General features: G+C 40.1%; 1 protein-coding gene and 1 pseudogene across 30 annotated transcripts in view; one reads left to right on the top strand and one right to left on the bottom strand.

The window, feature by feature from the left end:
- EPB41L2 (erythrocyte membrane protein band 4.1 like 2) overlaps positions 1-17,264 on the top strand; it is a 220,208-nt gene that overhangs the window by 36,464 nt on the left and 166,480 nt on the right. The window contains exon 1 of one of the 30 annotated variants that reach the window (XM_045499567.1): positions 582-606. The exons of the other annotated variants lie outside the window; for them this stretch is intronic. The gene's annotated coding sequence lies outside the window, so the exon portion shown is untranslated. Of the gene's footprint in view, positions 1-581; positions 607-17,264 lie in introns of those variants that run through there. 30 annotated transcript variants of the gene reach the window in all.
- LOC123610102 lies at positions 15,249-15,369 on the bottom strand (annotated as a pseudogene).

Genomic DNA, 17,264 nt, shown 5'->3' with positions numbered 1-17,264 from the left:
TTACACTCCTAACTACTACAGTGGCATTGCCTCTCAATTAGATAATTTATAGAAAAGCAATAAAAAAGCATATGGCTTGCGGCGCCTGGATGCCTCAGTTGGTTAAGCATTGACTCTTGATTTTGAGAGAAATTGAGCCCCACTTTGGGCTCTGCCCTGACAGCACAGAGCCTGCTTGGGATTCTTTCTCTTCCTCTCCCTGTCTGCTCCCTCCCTCCCCACTGACATTCTCTCTGTCTCTCTCAAAATAAAATAAACTTAAAAAAAAAAAAGCATATGGCTTAAAAAACAAAAACAAAAATTCGAAGTAAGCAGAGTAGAATGAGGCCTCCAGTGGGGATGGAAATGGGCTGGACTGTTTTGGAATGATACCCAGAGAGAAGGAGGAGTAGAGGGGAAGTGGACTAGGGATCAGAAGAAGGATGGCTTTGAATCTAAATAGAGGTGTGTTAAGGAAGAGGTTTGTTATTGTTAAAACATCAGCCGAGAATATAAGTAGAGGATGGGAACTGAAAATCCTACAGACTGGCTCTTCGCTTTTCCTCAGGTATACCACTTCCTCAGAGAGGCCCTGAGATTGGTTGGGATGAGACAGTATATAGAGCCGTGAGTATCCAGTGCTCAGTGTAATTTCTAGTGCTTACTAGGCACTTGACATCTGCTAATAAAAGAATGGTAGCTGGAGCCTTTCGGGGTATAAATAAGACATGGTGGTCCCTGCCCTCAGAGACTGCTCATTCTCCTTGGGGATCTTGATTGTTCAGAGAGAAATTGTCCTGTGCTAGTGAGCAGCTCTCATAGTTGCCATGAGTGCTTTGACTCAGGGTGCTACTCATTCACCATCTGTCACATGTCATTCTATGACAGAAATGGGAACCTCGTGAGCAGGGGATGTTTAGTAGCGCCTTAGCCTCTTCCTTGGCCTGGATGTGAGACCTTTGTTAATGCACACCCCTCCTTCGTGCTGCTCTGCTTTCTCATTTCCCAGTAATCTCAACCATAAACCCTACACTCCCATGATACCAAATTACAGATTACTCATTTTCCTCATGACGCCATATTGTTCTGTGGCTTGGGCTCCTGTATCTATTATTCCCTGTGCCTGTTTTTCCTTGTCCTCACCTGTCAAACTTCTACCGACCTTCCAAACTGAATTGGAAAAGTGGGCATCCTAGTGAAGTTTCCTGGCACTGCTCTCCCCCCTTCCTCAGGGTGTCTCCCCTTCCTCAGTGATTCTGCCTATGTTGTAGACCTCTCGGATTGCTTTGTAATTATGTGTTTGCATCTCTAACGGTGACTGGGAGTGCTTCGAGAATGAGGGCCACGTCCTACCTTCCTCCTTTTTCCTCAGTTTAGCCCAATGCTCGAGTCATAGGGAGGGTTCAATAAATAGATCCTGAATGAGTTAAATAATAATGGCTGACTGCCACTTATAAACTGGCAGCTTTCTCCAATATTTGTTTTTATAAAGGTTTATTTATTTGATATGAAAAGAAAGTTAAATATTCCTGTAGACATAGAGTTCTTTTCAGGAAAGGGAAGTTTGTATTTGTAACCACTGAAAACTTGGGCTCACTAGAGATTAGGTGGAACTAATTTTAGAGGGAAAATGAAAGACAACAGGAAAAGAAATACATAGTAAAGTTGTTTACATCCTTCAAATGATTTTTGGGTCATTGTGATTGTGTAAACATTTAAGGCAGTAGTAGGTAAAATTATAAAATCTTTCAGGTAATTACATATAGGTATTAAAATAGCAGTATATCATTTATTAATGTGGAAGGATTGCTTTATACTTTTTGTATAAAAATTTTTATCTATAGCATAGTTTTCTAGGATGTAGCATTTTCCTTTCCTTCTAACTTGTTTGAGATTAAGCGCTTTTCAACTCATTTATAAATTTCAGCAAATATGTGTCCTTGCCAAACGTTTGTAGGTAATGGGAATAGAATGACTTACAAAACAGACAGTAATTCCTGTTTTCATGGGAATCATGTTCTAGAATCAAATCTGATATGATGTCACAAGAATTTTATCCATAGCCATATTTGATTACTTAATATCTGTGATATCCACAAGAGGTTGGTTTTACAAGATCCAATTTTTAACAGATTTTTAAAAGGCTTCTATATTATATTATTTATAACTGGAAGAAAATACCCCCTAGGAACAATGGCTGATAACAGTGATTACACTGTTCTTATTATGGCAGCTAACACAGATTGCTCACCTGTACAGGTACTGTAATATAACTAGAACGTTTCAATTTATTTAAAGCACACACTCAGTTTACGAGATTGGTGCTATCAGTGATTTTTATTTTGAAGATGAGGAAACTGAGGAAAGGAGATTCAATCACTTGCGCGGCAGCTAACTGGTTGAGCCAGGCTTTGAACGCAAGCATGTTAGCAATTTATGAAGATAAATAAAGCAATTAAGAGATTGTTCCCTTTGATGAGAGACCATGGAGATTTGAATATAAAGCAGATGGAGAATTATCTATAGGAGACAGTAAAAAGCATGGAGCATTTAGGTGGTGCATCGTGTAGTGATGAGGATCACTCCTGGAGCCACAGTGCCGGGATTTGTCACTTAGCAGTTGTGTGCCTTACTTTCATCATCCATGAAATGAGAACAAGAATAATGCCTATTTCATAGTGTTTTTGTAAGGATTAAATTAGTATCAGCAAGAACTGTTAGAAGAATGCCTCGTGCATGGGAAGTGTTTAGGAAGTATTAGCTGATGATCTTACTATTTTTGTTACCATTACTTTTCCTTTTTCTTTTTAGAGAGGATTCCCTGTTTCCTGAGGTTTGGCTTGTTTTTTCTTTTTTAGAAAACAATGTTGCCATGTAGTTGGGTGTATACCTTCCTTAACTTTTCTAATTAATTTTTCCGTTTTGTATCAGAAAAATTTGGTGTGTTTGGTCAGGGTTTTGCTCAAGAGGGCATTGGAATGCGGTTCTTCGAGTCTATGTAGGGTTTTAAAATATTTTTCAGTAATTCTTGTTCGCTATAGTTTCTTTCTTTCTTTTTTTTTTTTTTAATGTTTGTATATTTTTGAGAGAGTGAGAGCATGAGCAGGGGAGCGGCAGAGAGAGAGGGAGACACAGAATTTGAAGCAGGCTCCAGGCTCCGAGCTGTCAGCAGAGAGCCCGATGTGGGGCGCAAACTCATGGACTGTGAGATCATGACCCGAGCCGAAGTTGGATGTTTAACCGACTGAGCCACCCAGGCGCCCTGTTTGCCATAGTTTCTAACAGATAGAACCACCAGCATATTACATAGAAGTCCTCTAATCTTGAGATGATCCTTGCTGAAATGGTACTCTTCTGGGTGAGTTGCTGTGTCAGGATTCCAACACTCACTATATAAACCACGTGAAGTGATGAGAAAGGGAACAAGAGTGAGCTTCAGAACGGTTCCCAGAGCATGAGCAGCACAGTGAGTGAAGAGCTGAGGGTTGTGGGAAATCCCATCAGTAAACTGAGGAACTTCAACTGTAAACATCAGTGATGGGCTATCTGACTTGGAGCCTGAATTGCTGATTGGCATCTCTCGCCAAACATACTGTAGATATTTAGCATAGAAAACCAATTCATTGGTCTTTTTACTGTCATTTCATTCAATTATGGTTAACTCCAGTGTTGGTAGCATCTTGGAATGTGGGTAAGTAATAGAAAGGGAGAGGAAACCACTTTGGGTCAAGGAGAATATAGAAGCTGGAATTACAGATTATTTTAGAACATAGTAGCAAGGAGAACACTACATAGCAAAACTTGAGAGAGGCTGCAGGAGCTGTAATCAGACATTCATAACTTTATTTATTTATTTTTTAAAAGTGAACTCTACCCTCAACGTGTGGGGCTCAAACTCACGACTCAAGATCATGCTGTACCGACTGAGCCAGCCAGGTGCTGGCTGACATTCATACCTGACATTCATAGTTTTAAATTACTGTCATATTAAATAAAAAAAAAATGGAAATGAACATTATATTTAAGACAATAGAAAGAGAACCAAGAATAAGCCCCAGTAAATAAGGAAGAGAGAGTTAATGACGTGAACAAAAATTGGAAGAGAAAAAAATATAAATGAAATCTAAGAGCTAATGGTGTGTTGTGGGGAGGAAGGATAGGGAAGTCACTCAGTACAGGAAAACCTTTAGCTATTTTAGCTACTGAAAAAAGAATGAGAGAAAACTTTTATACTCTTAGACTAGAAGACATTGTAAAGATATACCTCTGTAATAATTTAGAAATTAACCAATAAAATAGAAACATTCCCAGGAAAATATAAATGTTTTCCTCCAGAAGACATAGAAAATCTTTGAAGTTAATAATCATAAAAAAGATTTTAAAATATGAGTTACTGGGCCTCAACTATAGGAAAGTATTTTCATACCACCATGTAACAAAAATTTTCTTACTTTTCCAGAATGTAGTATTAAAGCATTCTTTTTAAAAGTTGAAGGCCGGGTGCCTGGGTGGCTCAATTGGTTGAGCGTCCGACTTCAGCTCTGGTCATGATCTCATGGTTCGTGGGTTTGAACCCCACATTGGGATCTGTTTTGACTGTGCGGAGCCTGCTTCAGATTCTCTCTCTCCCTCTCTGTCTTCCCTCCCCTCTCCTCAAAAATAAGTGAACATTTAAAAAAAAAAGTTGAAGGCCAACATAACCGTGATAATAAATACTGATCAGAATAGTGGGGAAAAAAGAAAAGAAAGTTACAGGCTAATGTTGCTCATAAATATATAGTAGGACCCAGTAGCATTTCGAGAATGCTGAAATAGGGGCTCCTGGGTGGCTCAGTCAGTTGGGTATCTGGCTCTTGATTTCAGCTTAGGTCATGATCTCACAGTTAGTGAGTTTGAGCCGCATCCAGCTACGTACTGACAGTGCGGGGCCTGCTTGGTATTCTCTCTCTCTCTCTCTCTCTCTCTCTCTCTCTCTCTGCCCCTCCCCTGCTTGCACGTGCTCACTCTCTCTCAACATAAATAAATAAACTTAAAAAAAAATGAATGCCGGAATCATACACCATTTCCGATTCCTTTAATAGATTTTATCTAAAATTCATATGCAAATGAACATGTGTTCAAGAATAGCGAAACTAATTTTGAAGAAGAACAAGTTGGGAAGACTTGCCCTACCACACATATCAAAGTTATTAAACCTGCTGTGGCAAGGATAGATAATTAAGCCAGTGATCCTGATATAAACCAATATAAGCACAGAAACTTGATGTAAACCAAAATAAGAAAACTTGTTAGATTATAGAAGTGATGGTCTAAATCAGTGGGGAAAGGTGAACTATATTAAAGAAGCAAGGTCTGTACATCTATTGATTGTCCATATGGGGCGGGGGGGAGTGAAATTTCATTTCCTGCTTCATACCATACACAAACATTCATTATTGATGCGTTATACAGTTAAAGGCATAAAGCCAGTCTTTAACATTTTTAGGTGAAAATATGAGCATTGTTGGGGAATAGGGAACACAGAAAATGCAAATTATAAAGAAAAAGATTGAGAAATTTTGACTCTATTAAAATAAACTTCCATACAAGAAAATATATTACTTTGGAAAGACAAGGCTCAGATTGGTGGAATACATAATACATGTTTGTAAGACATTGTTAGTTGCCTTCCTTTCTTTACTAACACAACCTTAATTTTGTGTCCATTTAAATAAATGGCTGTCTCCTTTGATGTCCTTCAGAGGTCATCAGTGGCGGGCAATGAGAGGTAAGCTAAGAATTTCTGGAAGAGCTTTGCTCTCTGAATGTGGGGTCTGGTCTTTTTTTTCCTGTTTTGCCCCCTGCCTGGATGTGGGTATCATGTTTAGAGCTGCAGTAGCTTTGTTGCAACCAGTAAGTTGAAGCTACATGTTCAAGATGGCAGGGCAGGAAGTTCTGTCATGATATTCTTGACTGGCTACATCAGTTACAGATCACCTACTTACATACTTATGTGGGAAAAATTACTTTGGTCTATTCTAGCCATTGTAGGTGGGTTTTCAGGTAGGATTACTGGCAATAGTCTGTATCCTACAAGAATTAAAATCTAGGTTATATGAACACTCCTGTAAATCAATAAGAAAGACAACCTAATAGAAAAATTGAGGATAATTGTAGGCAATTCACAGAGCTGGAAACCCAAATGGCCATTAAGCATATGAATCTCATTAATAGTTAGGAAATGTGATCCATAACCATCAGAATATGAATCTAAAAGTATCAAGTGTTGAGGAAGATGTAGAGAAGTTGTTTTTATTCACTTTTGGTGAGAATATAAATTGGTGCAATTATCTTGGAGAACCTTTTGGCAATATCAGGTAAAATCGACCATCCCTCACTAGCCAGCATTCCACTAGATATGTGTGTACTCTAGAGACTCCTGCACCTTTCTAGGGAGACGTGGAAGCTGTGGTCGTTGAGATATTTTAATAGCAAAATAGTGGAAACACTCTATTCTTCAATTGGGAAAAAAGAAAGTTTATTTTATGATGGAGTACTGCATAGGAGTTAAAAACATACATCTATGAACTATATAGAGCTATGTATATGAGCCTAGATAAATCTGAAAAAACTTTATCTTGAACTAAAAATGCAGAAGGCTATGAGTGTAGGGATAATATTTATATAAAATATGCAAGCAATATTGTAGCTATGCAAAACAATGTCATCACCTATAGCCACTGAGAGAGATGTGCACCTTGGCAAACATTTCTACTCATGCGTGAGTTTTCCGGGAGCCTAAAAATTGATTTTTAAAATCCAGCCAATGGTAGTTCATTGCCCATTTTATTCCTGACAGAGTCTTATTTACTGGGGATATTAAAACCAGGGGCGCCTGGGTAGCTCAGTTGATTAAGCATCTGGCTTTGGCTCAGGTCATGATCTCATGATTTGTGGGTTCAAGCCCTGCATTGGGCCGTGAGCTGACAGCTCAGAGCCTGGAGCCTGCTTCAGATGCTGTGTCTCCATCTCTCTCTGCTCCTCCCCAACTCATGCTCTGTCTCTCTCTGTCTCTTAAAAATAAATAAACGTTAAAACCAGAGCTGTTCCTTGAGCAGTAGTATAATATTAAGTTTTTAAAGCACCTATTCATGTATATTTTCATTTAATTATTCTAATTACTTTCTGAAGTAATCGGCATGCAGGAGTTTTATTCTTATTTAAATTAAGTGGCAGTAATTGGACTTTCTGATTTCTAGTTCTTTTAATAGTAGTTTATGGTTTTTGCCAACATTTGAATGTATAGGTAGATTTGATTTATACAGTGATACACAGTACAGTTGTAGTGGTAATGTGAGTGATCCAATGGTGAGTCTTTTTTGTTTGTTTTTTGAGTAGATGACTTAGTCATTTATTGCCTTTTTTGATTTGCAGGGATGGGGGTGGAGGGGAGTGAATGCAGTTCTTAAACCTTATTATGCACAAGATTCATCCAATGAATTTACAACAAACATTTTCTGATCACCACCCCACCTCTGCCTCATAATTCTGCCTTTTCTCTTTCTGTCCATTACTAGATTGGTTTATTAAGGTCTGTGACCTTGTCTTGTTCATTTTGGTATTCTCCAGAGTGAACAAGCAGTCTGATGGTGGTGATGGTGATGGTGCTGGGGTGTGGGTGTGGGTGTATGAAGAACTTTCCAGAAGTGACTATCTGAACAAAACTAGTACCATATTGTGGATAGAGAAGACTACGAAGGATTTTAATACTCCAAAGTTAGATGTGTGCTGAAATTGGTTTTCCGTTAAACTCTTAATAAACATTATTTTCAAACATTCTTTTCACTAGCAAGATTATTTAAAGGCCTGATTCTGAAATTCCAGGGAAGAAGAAGGATCTTACTGGAAAAGATGTAACAGAAAATAAAAGTACAGAAGAATCACATTATTTCACATAAGTATGCTAAGACAGCTTGGAAGTTAACAGTTTTCTTCTTAGAGAAGTTGTTCTCCAGCACAAGCTACTGCGAATTGTTCAGCCCATTGGCAGCAACTCAGAAAACTGTCCTTTTCACCCTTTCCAGCGCACGGATATGGATGATTCATAGCTGGAAGCCATCTTCAAGAAACTACTGGCTTTATTGAAGCCAAATGTGTCAAGGTTTTCGTTTAGACACATGAAGGGCCCTCTTTAAAGTAAACCACACAGAGATGCTTCGAAACCAAAAACTGACAAACAAAACACTCTTAACACATTTATTGTGTGTAAATACAGATGCAAACATAACCTATTTGATAATAAATACATCTGTGTCTTGTGTGCTCTTTCTAACTCTGTCAGCTGAGTGCTTTTTTTTTTTTAATATAATAACTGCACAATAAATACTGCTTGACTGAGGGTGAGATGAGAACTGACAGAAATCAGTGCCTGATTCTACATTTCCCATTTCTTTTGCCATTTGGAAAAGTCCGATTCTATTTTAAGGTGGGTTTTCTAATGTGTGAGAAATTTCAGAATGTAACAGTAGTAAAGAGATCCCTTAGTTGCCTATTTAGCTCAAATCTGAAGGAAATTTTCCCAGGCTGATTTTTTTTTTTTTTTTTTTTCTAACATGGGCCAGAAAACTCATGTGTTTGAACTTGAGTGCTTTGACTTCTCGTGCCAGACCTCTGGATAACCTTGGGGCAGCTGTTCTTTTGTTGCTGTTTACTTACTCGAAAGTAAGTCGTGTGAAGATGTGGACAGTTAACTCAGGAGGGGCTTTTTTTTGTTCCTCTGGTGCCTGTCTTCCAGGCTGTTTCATGCTGGTGTTAAGCAGCCCACGACACTACTCATACCCACACGGTAAATCTTATACAAGGAGGCTGTTTCTTCCTGCTCCTTCCAAAGATACTTTCTCATAAATACCAACAATTATGTGTACTTTGAAGATGCTGATAAGCTGATAAACAATAATGTGAAATCTCTTTGATATCCTGTTTTGCTTATGGAGATGAAAGATGGTTTGGTATAAGTTAATGCAAGCAAGGAGCGAACGAAAGCATGTTTGCAATTAGCACTCGCTCCGTGTGCAGTTAATCTATTTAAATTGGGAAGATTACCTAACATAACAAGATGTGCCTTTTTGTACTTAGATACAGGCAAGCCAGGTCTCTTACCTACTAGACATGTAAGAAATTTCCTTTGAATTTTTAATTTGTATTCCTTGGTTTGCCTTCCAGATTTTTTCCTCTGTATGATCTATAGGATTTATTTTGCTAGAAGAATCCAGTGTATCTTTGAAAAGCAGTTCTGAATTTGAACGTATTTTTTTTTTTTTAATTTTTTTAATGTTTATTTTTGAGAGAGAGAGTGTGCGAGCGAGAGCGTGAGCGAGCAGGGGAGGGGCAGAGGGAGAGGGAGACACAGAACCTGAAACAGGCTCCAGGCTCTGAGCTGTCAGCACAGAACTGGACACGGGGCTTGAACTCATGAACCGTGAGATCATGACCTGAGCCAAAGTTGGACGCTTAACCAACTGAGCCACCCAGGCGCCCCTGAACTTGAACATTTTTTAAATTAATGTTAATGTTGGACTCTGAAAGATATTCTTTTGATTATCTTTTATTAAATCAAAGTAGTGGGTGTGTATAATTGAATCCAGTTTCCTTTGCTTATCATTTTTGTCTCTGTGGTTTTTTGGGATAGTTTCTGATATTGTACCTTTTTGGAGAGGTGAACTTTGTGTCATATTGGAACTTGTTTGAGGTTACAGTCAGTTTTGGAGGCAGTAAATGTTCCCTGGAAAATCCTGGGCTGATTTTCTTTTTCACTCTGTGAATTATGAGCTTAGCTCATTAGACTGAATTTTGGCATTTGACTCTCCCAGAGCAGGGTGGTATCCAGCTTTATTTTGTGAGTAACTACAGATGCTTCTTGCCATTATTTGTTGTTGTTGTTGTTGTTGTTGTTGTTGTTTTAATAAATGTCCTGTCTGTGAAATTTTAGGCCAAATGGGATAAAAGGAATCCTGGCTTTCAAAGATTCTTCTTTAATTTTGCATTCAGAAGACAATTGCTGCTTTACTTTTACAAGCTAAATGTGACAGCTGTTGAGTCATTTCCCACCTCCTGCCCTTACCTCCGCTTCCATATTTGCAGGAGAAAACTATACATTGATTTGTATGCCTTAATAAAAAGCTGAGAGGAGCTTCCACTTCATCTGCGTGGCTTGCTTACATACCTTTATGTGATCCTTAAGATGGTGGAAAAACCCCAGATTCAGAGGGAAGATTTGAGGTTTTTATTTTATTTTAAATCAAAAGGCAGATGTACCTTTTTTAGCCTGCTGCTTCTTTGAAACATGGCAAGTTGAAAATAGTGGGAAGCCAAGGGCAATTAAGCGCAGGAAATGGCTTCATGTGTTACCTATTGCATCCTGGACGATTTGGATGAAACAGAAACAGCTGAGATGCCAAACGCCCTATCAATTTCAGATGCCGGTGTCAAGTGTGGTGGAGCACGGTTTATGAGCTCATTTCATCAAGAGCTTTGCCTACAGGTCCTTGGTGACTTGCGTTCAGTTTTCTTCACAAAAATGCAAACTATTCGGGGCCCTTTGGTTTGGCTAAACGGGAAATGGTGTGCATTTGGCCCCATAAAGCAAGTAGCCTTGAGAGATGGGCCTGCCTCGAAATTGACTACATTTTTGTGGGAGAACGGGTGAAAAGGGCAGTTTCCTGTGCTGCTGCCAAAAGGTCTGAACAATTTGTAGTAGCTTGTGGCTAGAAAACAACTTCTGTGAGGCAAAAACAGCAACTTCAGAGTGACTCCGGGTACATGTGAGAAAATGCTCTTCTTTCCTACTTGATTGCTAGGCTTTGTAGAAAATTTATATAGTGAATCTCAAAACTCGGGTGCTTTAAGCTGCTTTTTTGGTGAATTTGGATAAAAACTTGGGGAAATATACTCGGAGTTAGCAAAAGTGGTGCATAATGTGGTACTTAAAAAAAGGGGGGCAACCTTTGCATATTTTTTGTTAACCATGGGCTAGAATGGTAATCTGTTTTTCTCCTGCCTTAAAAAAGTCCTGGTAAATCTTGGCATGTAGTGTGTGTAGTTTTACAGGAATGTGTTTTTGTTTTGGGGGTTTTTTTTAGTTGACTTTTTTTTTTTTTTAGAAGTGTGTGTTCTTAGTTCACTTGGGCAGTGTGACACATATGCTCATAAAATATGTATATGAAACTACTTGTAATTGCCACACTGGTAGTACTTACAGCTTATCGGGCACTATGCTAATATCCTTACACTGGTTAAGCCGTTTAGCTCTCTGGATGAGAGAAACAGCTTAGGGTGTCGTAGCTAGAAAGTGGTTGGAGCCTGTCAGATCTGGAGTCTGGTCTGTGTTCCTAATTATTTCAAAATTGGTACTATTTGAGATACTCATTTTGTAGAATTAAAGTCTGTTAAAATCCCTCCCCGCCCCCCACACCATAGAGTGGGCTTGGATATGTGGAATGAAGATAGACTTGTTTGATTCGCTTTAATATTTTCACTATCTTTTTTTTTCAAGCACAGCTTCCGTCACACCTGTACTAATTGTTGCTTAAATGTTTCAGACTTGGAACATTTTTGGCCTGAGTTTTGATCTTTCTCTTCTGTTGGGGATATCTATTAGCTTTTAACTTTTTTTTCTATTTAGTTTTTAATTTTCTTAACTTAAAAAAAAATTATTTTAGAGATAGAGGGCAAGTGCGAGAGAGGAGCAGCAGGAGAAAAAGAGAATCTTAAGTGCAGAGCCGAGATGGGGCTCAATCCTGTGACCCTGGGATCATGATCTGAGACGAAATCAAAAGTTGGACTATTAACCGACTGAGCCACCCAGGTGCCCCTCTACTAGCTTTTTATTGAGATACAATAGCTGGTTAAGACCTACCCCTTTTCCTAATATTTTGCCCTGTTTGTCATTATCACTTTTTTCTTTATTGTATATTTAACAAATAGCCTGATTAGGCTCAGAATCTAGTGTAGTTGTTTACAACTGGGGTGAGGGTGGGTAGGTGATTTTTGTCCTTGGAGGGACATTTAGCAATGTCTGGAGACCTTTGTCATGGCCGTGACTTGAGGGTGTGCTGCTGACATCTACTGTGTTGAGACTAGGCTTGCTGCTAAACATCTTGCTATACACAGGATAGCTCCTTACAACAAAGAATTACCTGGTGGGGCGCCTGTGTGGCTCAGTCAGTTAAGCGTCCAACTTCGGCTCAGGCCATCTCGCGGCTGGTGGGTTCCAGCCTCGCGTCAGGCTCTGCGCTGACAGCTCAGAGCCTGGAGCCTGCTTCGGATCCTGTGTCTCCCTCTCTCTGAGTCCCTCCCCCACTCGTGCTCTGGCTCTCTCTCGCTCTCTCAAAAATAAATAAACATTAAAAAAAAAAATTACCTGGCCCAAGTGTCCGTCCTGCAGAAGGTTGAAAACCTTGATGTAGCTAACAGAGGGCACAGACCAAATCTAATTAGAAACCGTTTTTGTCTCCGTGAGATTTTTTTCATAGCAAAACAACTTGATGGTAAATGGGCAAGTTTTCATTTTCTATTCTAGAGGTGGAGGAAGACGACCTCCATCTGTCTGCTCACCCAGCCCTAAGCCAAATAACAAAGTTGACCTTACCCTGGAGTGCTTTTCAGCTGCTTCCTACCCCTCTTCGTCCCTATCCTGACCTAGAAGAGATCATGCCTTTTTTTTTTTTTTTTTTTTTTTTTTTTTTTTTGCGATCACACCTTTAAAATAATATCTTCCCTTATCTTAGTCACAATTAATTTACTGCCTGTTACCAATGATACGTGAACTGCCTTGGTTTGGGGCTGAGAGAAACAAAAGCCTAAAAGGGATACCCACCAAAGTTTTGACTGTGATCTGTGATGAAGGTCCTAGTGTGCCTCTTACAATTATATTGAGGACCAGAATATGCCCTTGTGAGTGGTAAATGCTGAAAGTTGAAAGGAGCAACTTGTGGTGATCTCCTGATACTGTCGAAAGTGCTTGGGATTCTCTCTCTTTGCCCCCCTTGATCCTTCAGAGATGACTCCAGTTCTACCTCACTCCATTCTCTGCTCTTTATTTATGTATTTTTTTCAGATTGCTTTATGTAGGTATCTCTTAGAGTGAATTTGTTATCGTTGTCTTCCTCCCTACGCCCCTTTCTAGGTTATGACGTCCTAGCACAGTGCAGGGGTACATAGTGGTTGCTCCTTCCCTAAGTGTTGAATGACTGAATGGTGGAGGAGGAGGAGAAGCAAACACCTTAGCAATTTGTTTTTTTTTTTTTTTTTAAGTAGACCCCCACGCTCAGCATGGAGTCCCAACGCAGCACTCAAGATCATGACCCTGACATCAAGACCTGAGCTGAACTCAAGGGTTGGACACCCAACCAGTTGAGCCACCAGGTGCCCTCAACACCTTCGCAGTCAAACTAAATGGCTTAGTCGGGTAAGGGTCCACCTCTTGATTTCAGCTCAGGTCCTATCTCCTGGCTTGTGAGATCGAGCCCCACGTCATGCTCTGCAGGTCCATGTGGTGTTTGTGTCTTTTACCTGAGGTTCCTTCAAGCTCGGTTATCTTCTTGCTCTGCACGTTCTGGAATATAATCTGCCTATTTGCGGCGATGTGATTTCAGTCTAGATTTCTCAACTGTGTCATGTGTGTTCCCCTCCCTCTAGGAAGAACTGTGCTTTAAAGTGATGGAAATGACCCCGGCAGTCCTGCAGTGATCTCCCCGTGGCAGCACTCCTATCTCACACATGAAATTCTGGGCTTGACCTTTTATTGTCTCCTCGGGAAGATCTGCTTCCTTAGCTTTACTTCTATTCAAGGGCCTCATTTTACTCTTTTTTTTTTTTTTTTTTTTTTTTTTAAACTGCATTAGTATCATCATTAGTGGCCTGAGGTAAATAGCAATTCTATAATGTGTGTATTTTGTTTTTCTGTTGAATTACATGAAAGCGTTTATTAGACATTTTGATCCAAAATAGAGATAATTATGGGAAAAGCTTTCTTTCAGCAGAAGGCCCACTAGCAGGGCATCAGTGCTTATCACTGTGATCATGCCATTGGACTTGTCCCTTGCAAATTGAACATGCTTCATTGCACAGGTGTTTGCATGGCTGAGCAAATTATATTTGGACAATAAACTGTTATGCCTGTCAGTGATTAGAGAGGCGGGACGACACATGGACTACTTTGGTAAGAGAATTAAAGAGAATATTAGCGAACATTTTTGTAAAAGAAAAGAAAACAAAAACACTTGGAGAATAAACACACTTTTTCTTTTATTCTTTAATGGTTCAGTGCTCTTAAATATATTAGAAGTCAGCCTTATACTGGAAAGGTGTTTTTTTTTTTTTTGTTTCTTTTTTAATCTAGTAACTTTTATTTATAACTTTGAGATTGTTAAACAGTACCAGATTTTCCTTGTTGGAAGACAGCTGTAGTTGGATTATGGTGCAGCCGTAGGAAAATCCAATTTCCAATGTCCTATAGTTTTAGTCTGTAGTTTTGTTTTGTTTTTGCTTTTTGCACAGGTGTGAAATCTGTGTTCAGGAGCGTGGGAGTGTAGAATGATGAGAGGACTGTCATAAGATCTCCGGAGATACCTGAGTCCATTTCAAGTATGTGGCTGGGAATTTGAGAAAAGTTCTCAAAGCTATTTTTCTTTTGCTGCACCGGTGCAAGTAAGTTAAGGCCAGAGTTATATGGAACATGGGAACATGGTGGAGAGAGGAGCTGGGGGTCAAGGGTATAATGGTGGCCCATGGGAGCCAAGCTGTTGAAGGAGGGTAATGAAGACTTGGGTAGTGACAGGGGCAGGCTGCTCAGGTCAAAGAATTGTTGGAGTTGGGGTAGAAGAAGGATTGAGCTAGAAAGATGGAAGATAATCAGAGGTCAAGATGCAGGAATTTGAGATAATGATAGGATTCTGCTTCTAGGGCAGGAGTTTTCAAGAAATCATTTTAGAAGGCTATGACTGGTATTTAGAATATGAAAAAGAATCAACATAAGACTCAGGGTCTTATCTAACCTGTGTGGAATTTTTTTTTTAAAGTTTTTTCTTTTTAACGTTTATTTATTATTGAGAGACAGAAACAGAGCATGAGCAGGGGAGGGGCAGACAGAGGGGGAAACAAAGAATCCGAAGCAGGCTCCAGGCTCCTAGCTGTCAGCACAGAGCCCAATGCGGAGCTCGAACCCAGGAACCGTGAGATCATGACCGGAGCCGAAGTTGGATGCTTAACCGACTGAGCCACCCAGGCCCCCTAACCTGTGCATAATTTTTACGTGAATTAAAGAGTTTTCCCTTTTTGGGAAAAGTTTTCAATCAGTAATAATCGTGTCTCAGATCAGCTTCAAGGGCCATGATACTGCCCCTGCACAAAGCTTCCCCTTTGGAAGAGGGGGGAGTGGGAGGAAAGAGGTGCCCTTTTGTGTGGTCGAGGAAATCCACTGGTAGAGAGAGAGGGCTCCCTGAACCCAGGGGTCGGGTCTGGATTTAGCACAATTGGCCTGAGTTTAGGTCTGGATCAGAATGGATCATGCATAGTCATTTGAGAACTTTGTTTCCATTAAAACTGGGTGTGTTTACATTGTATTTGCAAACTGGGCTGGGAAGGAAATATTTTACTCTGGGTCACATTTGGACAAAATTGAAAGCCAGTGCTTGGGGTATGACCGTGGGAATGGGTAGCTGAGATGGTGAGGAGGGCAGGGTCATTGAGATTTGCTTTTTAAGTAGGAATGGAACACACACACACACTCACACACTCACACACTGCTTTGCGCATTATAACAAGCAGTAGGAGTATGGTAATAAAAATGACTTCAATTTGAAATGCATTATACATGGGAAGATTTGGGATTCAGCTCCCCTCTTCCCTAGAAAAGACCTTAAACATTGTGGGCTGGTGGAGAAAAGTATGGCTCAGATCTTGGGTGAGCTTCTGGTTCAACACTGGGTCTCTGCCCCTTCACTGTCAGACTGAGAACTAGATTAGGGAAATACCAGAGTCTGGGTTATTGCTAAGATCTGTAAGAACTGAGTCTTGTAACACTTTTGATGTGCTTTGTGGTCACATGGAGAGAGGTTTCAGCAACTTTGACAGTGATGGATCAACCATAAAACACATAATCAGCAACAGAAAATTGAAAATTTTTAGAGGGTTGTGAGGGTAACAACTCTAAAAAAAAAAAATCAAGTAGACACACTTAGGAATTGCAAGGTAGAAGTTCTGGAACCTTCCTCCTGCTGTCTTTTTTTTTTTTTTACAAATGCAAAAATACTAGCATTAGCATTTGAGTGTGATTTTTGGCTTTGCCTTTCGAATGTAAGTGAAAACAGGCAAGCATATTTAGACTTCCCTTGGCCACCTCCCCGTTGTTCTGAGTAGTAAAATCATGGTAATAAGTTGCAAGGCCTTGTGCTGCTTTCTGGACTGACCCTGGGAGGCAGAGTGTCTAGCACGCCTTCATACTGGACGTTGGTCAGGCGTTGGCAGTGGGGAGCAGGAGACTACTTTCTGGGGCTCTTCAACAGGGATGGAAAGGTGCCCGGGCCCTCGTGGACTGGGGAGTCGGGAGATTGGGCCAAGGCCCAGTTCCTGTAGCACTTCATGCGCTGTCTCCCAGAGTTCTTACCCCAGCCTCTTGTCAGGTACCCCATCGCTGGGTTGGCCCCTTGCTGGAGGAGTGGCCGCATAGGGATTCTTCACTGGCTGCTTTCTACTGTGAATGGAAGGGGCCGACTTATTCCTCCTGAAGAGCAAATGTGTTGCAGTTGCAATTCCTTGTTGTGTGTTTCCCTTAGCATTGTTAAAACTTGCCGTTAAATTTTCAAGTACTTTCAGGTGCATTATAGATTAATTGGACCTTCATAAGTAGGCTTGGGGAGTTAGTATTTCCTTAATGACTGTTGCTGTGGGGCAAGACAATAATAGCTAACTTAGTGTTTATGTTAGAAACCGTCATTCTACCTAAATTATTTTATGTTTATCTGTATGAGTAGCCTGGCATTGTATTTTCTTGAGGCTCACCTCTCAATTTTCCTTTTTTTTTTTTTTTTTAATTTTACTTTTAAAAAAAGTACACACAGTGTGGGGTTTGAACTCACAACCCTGAGATCAGGAGTCACATGCTCCACTGAGCCAGCCAAGTGCCCCTCACTTTCACTTTAAAAAAATTACTTATTTTGAGAGCGCGAGAGAGAATCCCAAGCAGGCTCTGCATTGCCAGCACAGAACCTGACACGGGGCTCAGACTCACGAACAACGAAATCATGACC

This window comes from Leopardus geoffroyi, chromosome B2 (genome assembly GCF_018350155.1).
Source record: "Leopardus geoffroyi isolate Oge1 chromosome B2, O.geoffroyi_Oge1_pat1.0, whole genome shotgun sequence".
Classification (NCBI taxonomy): Eukaryota; Metazoa; Chordata; class Mammalia; order Carnivora; family Felidae; genus Leopardus; species Leopardus geoffroyi.
This window is presented reverse-complemented; position numbering and strand designations above follow the sequence as displayed.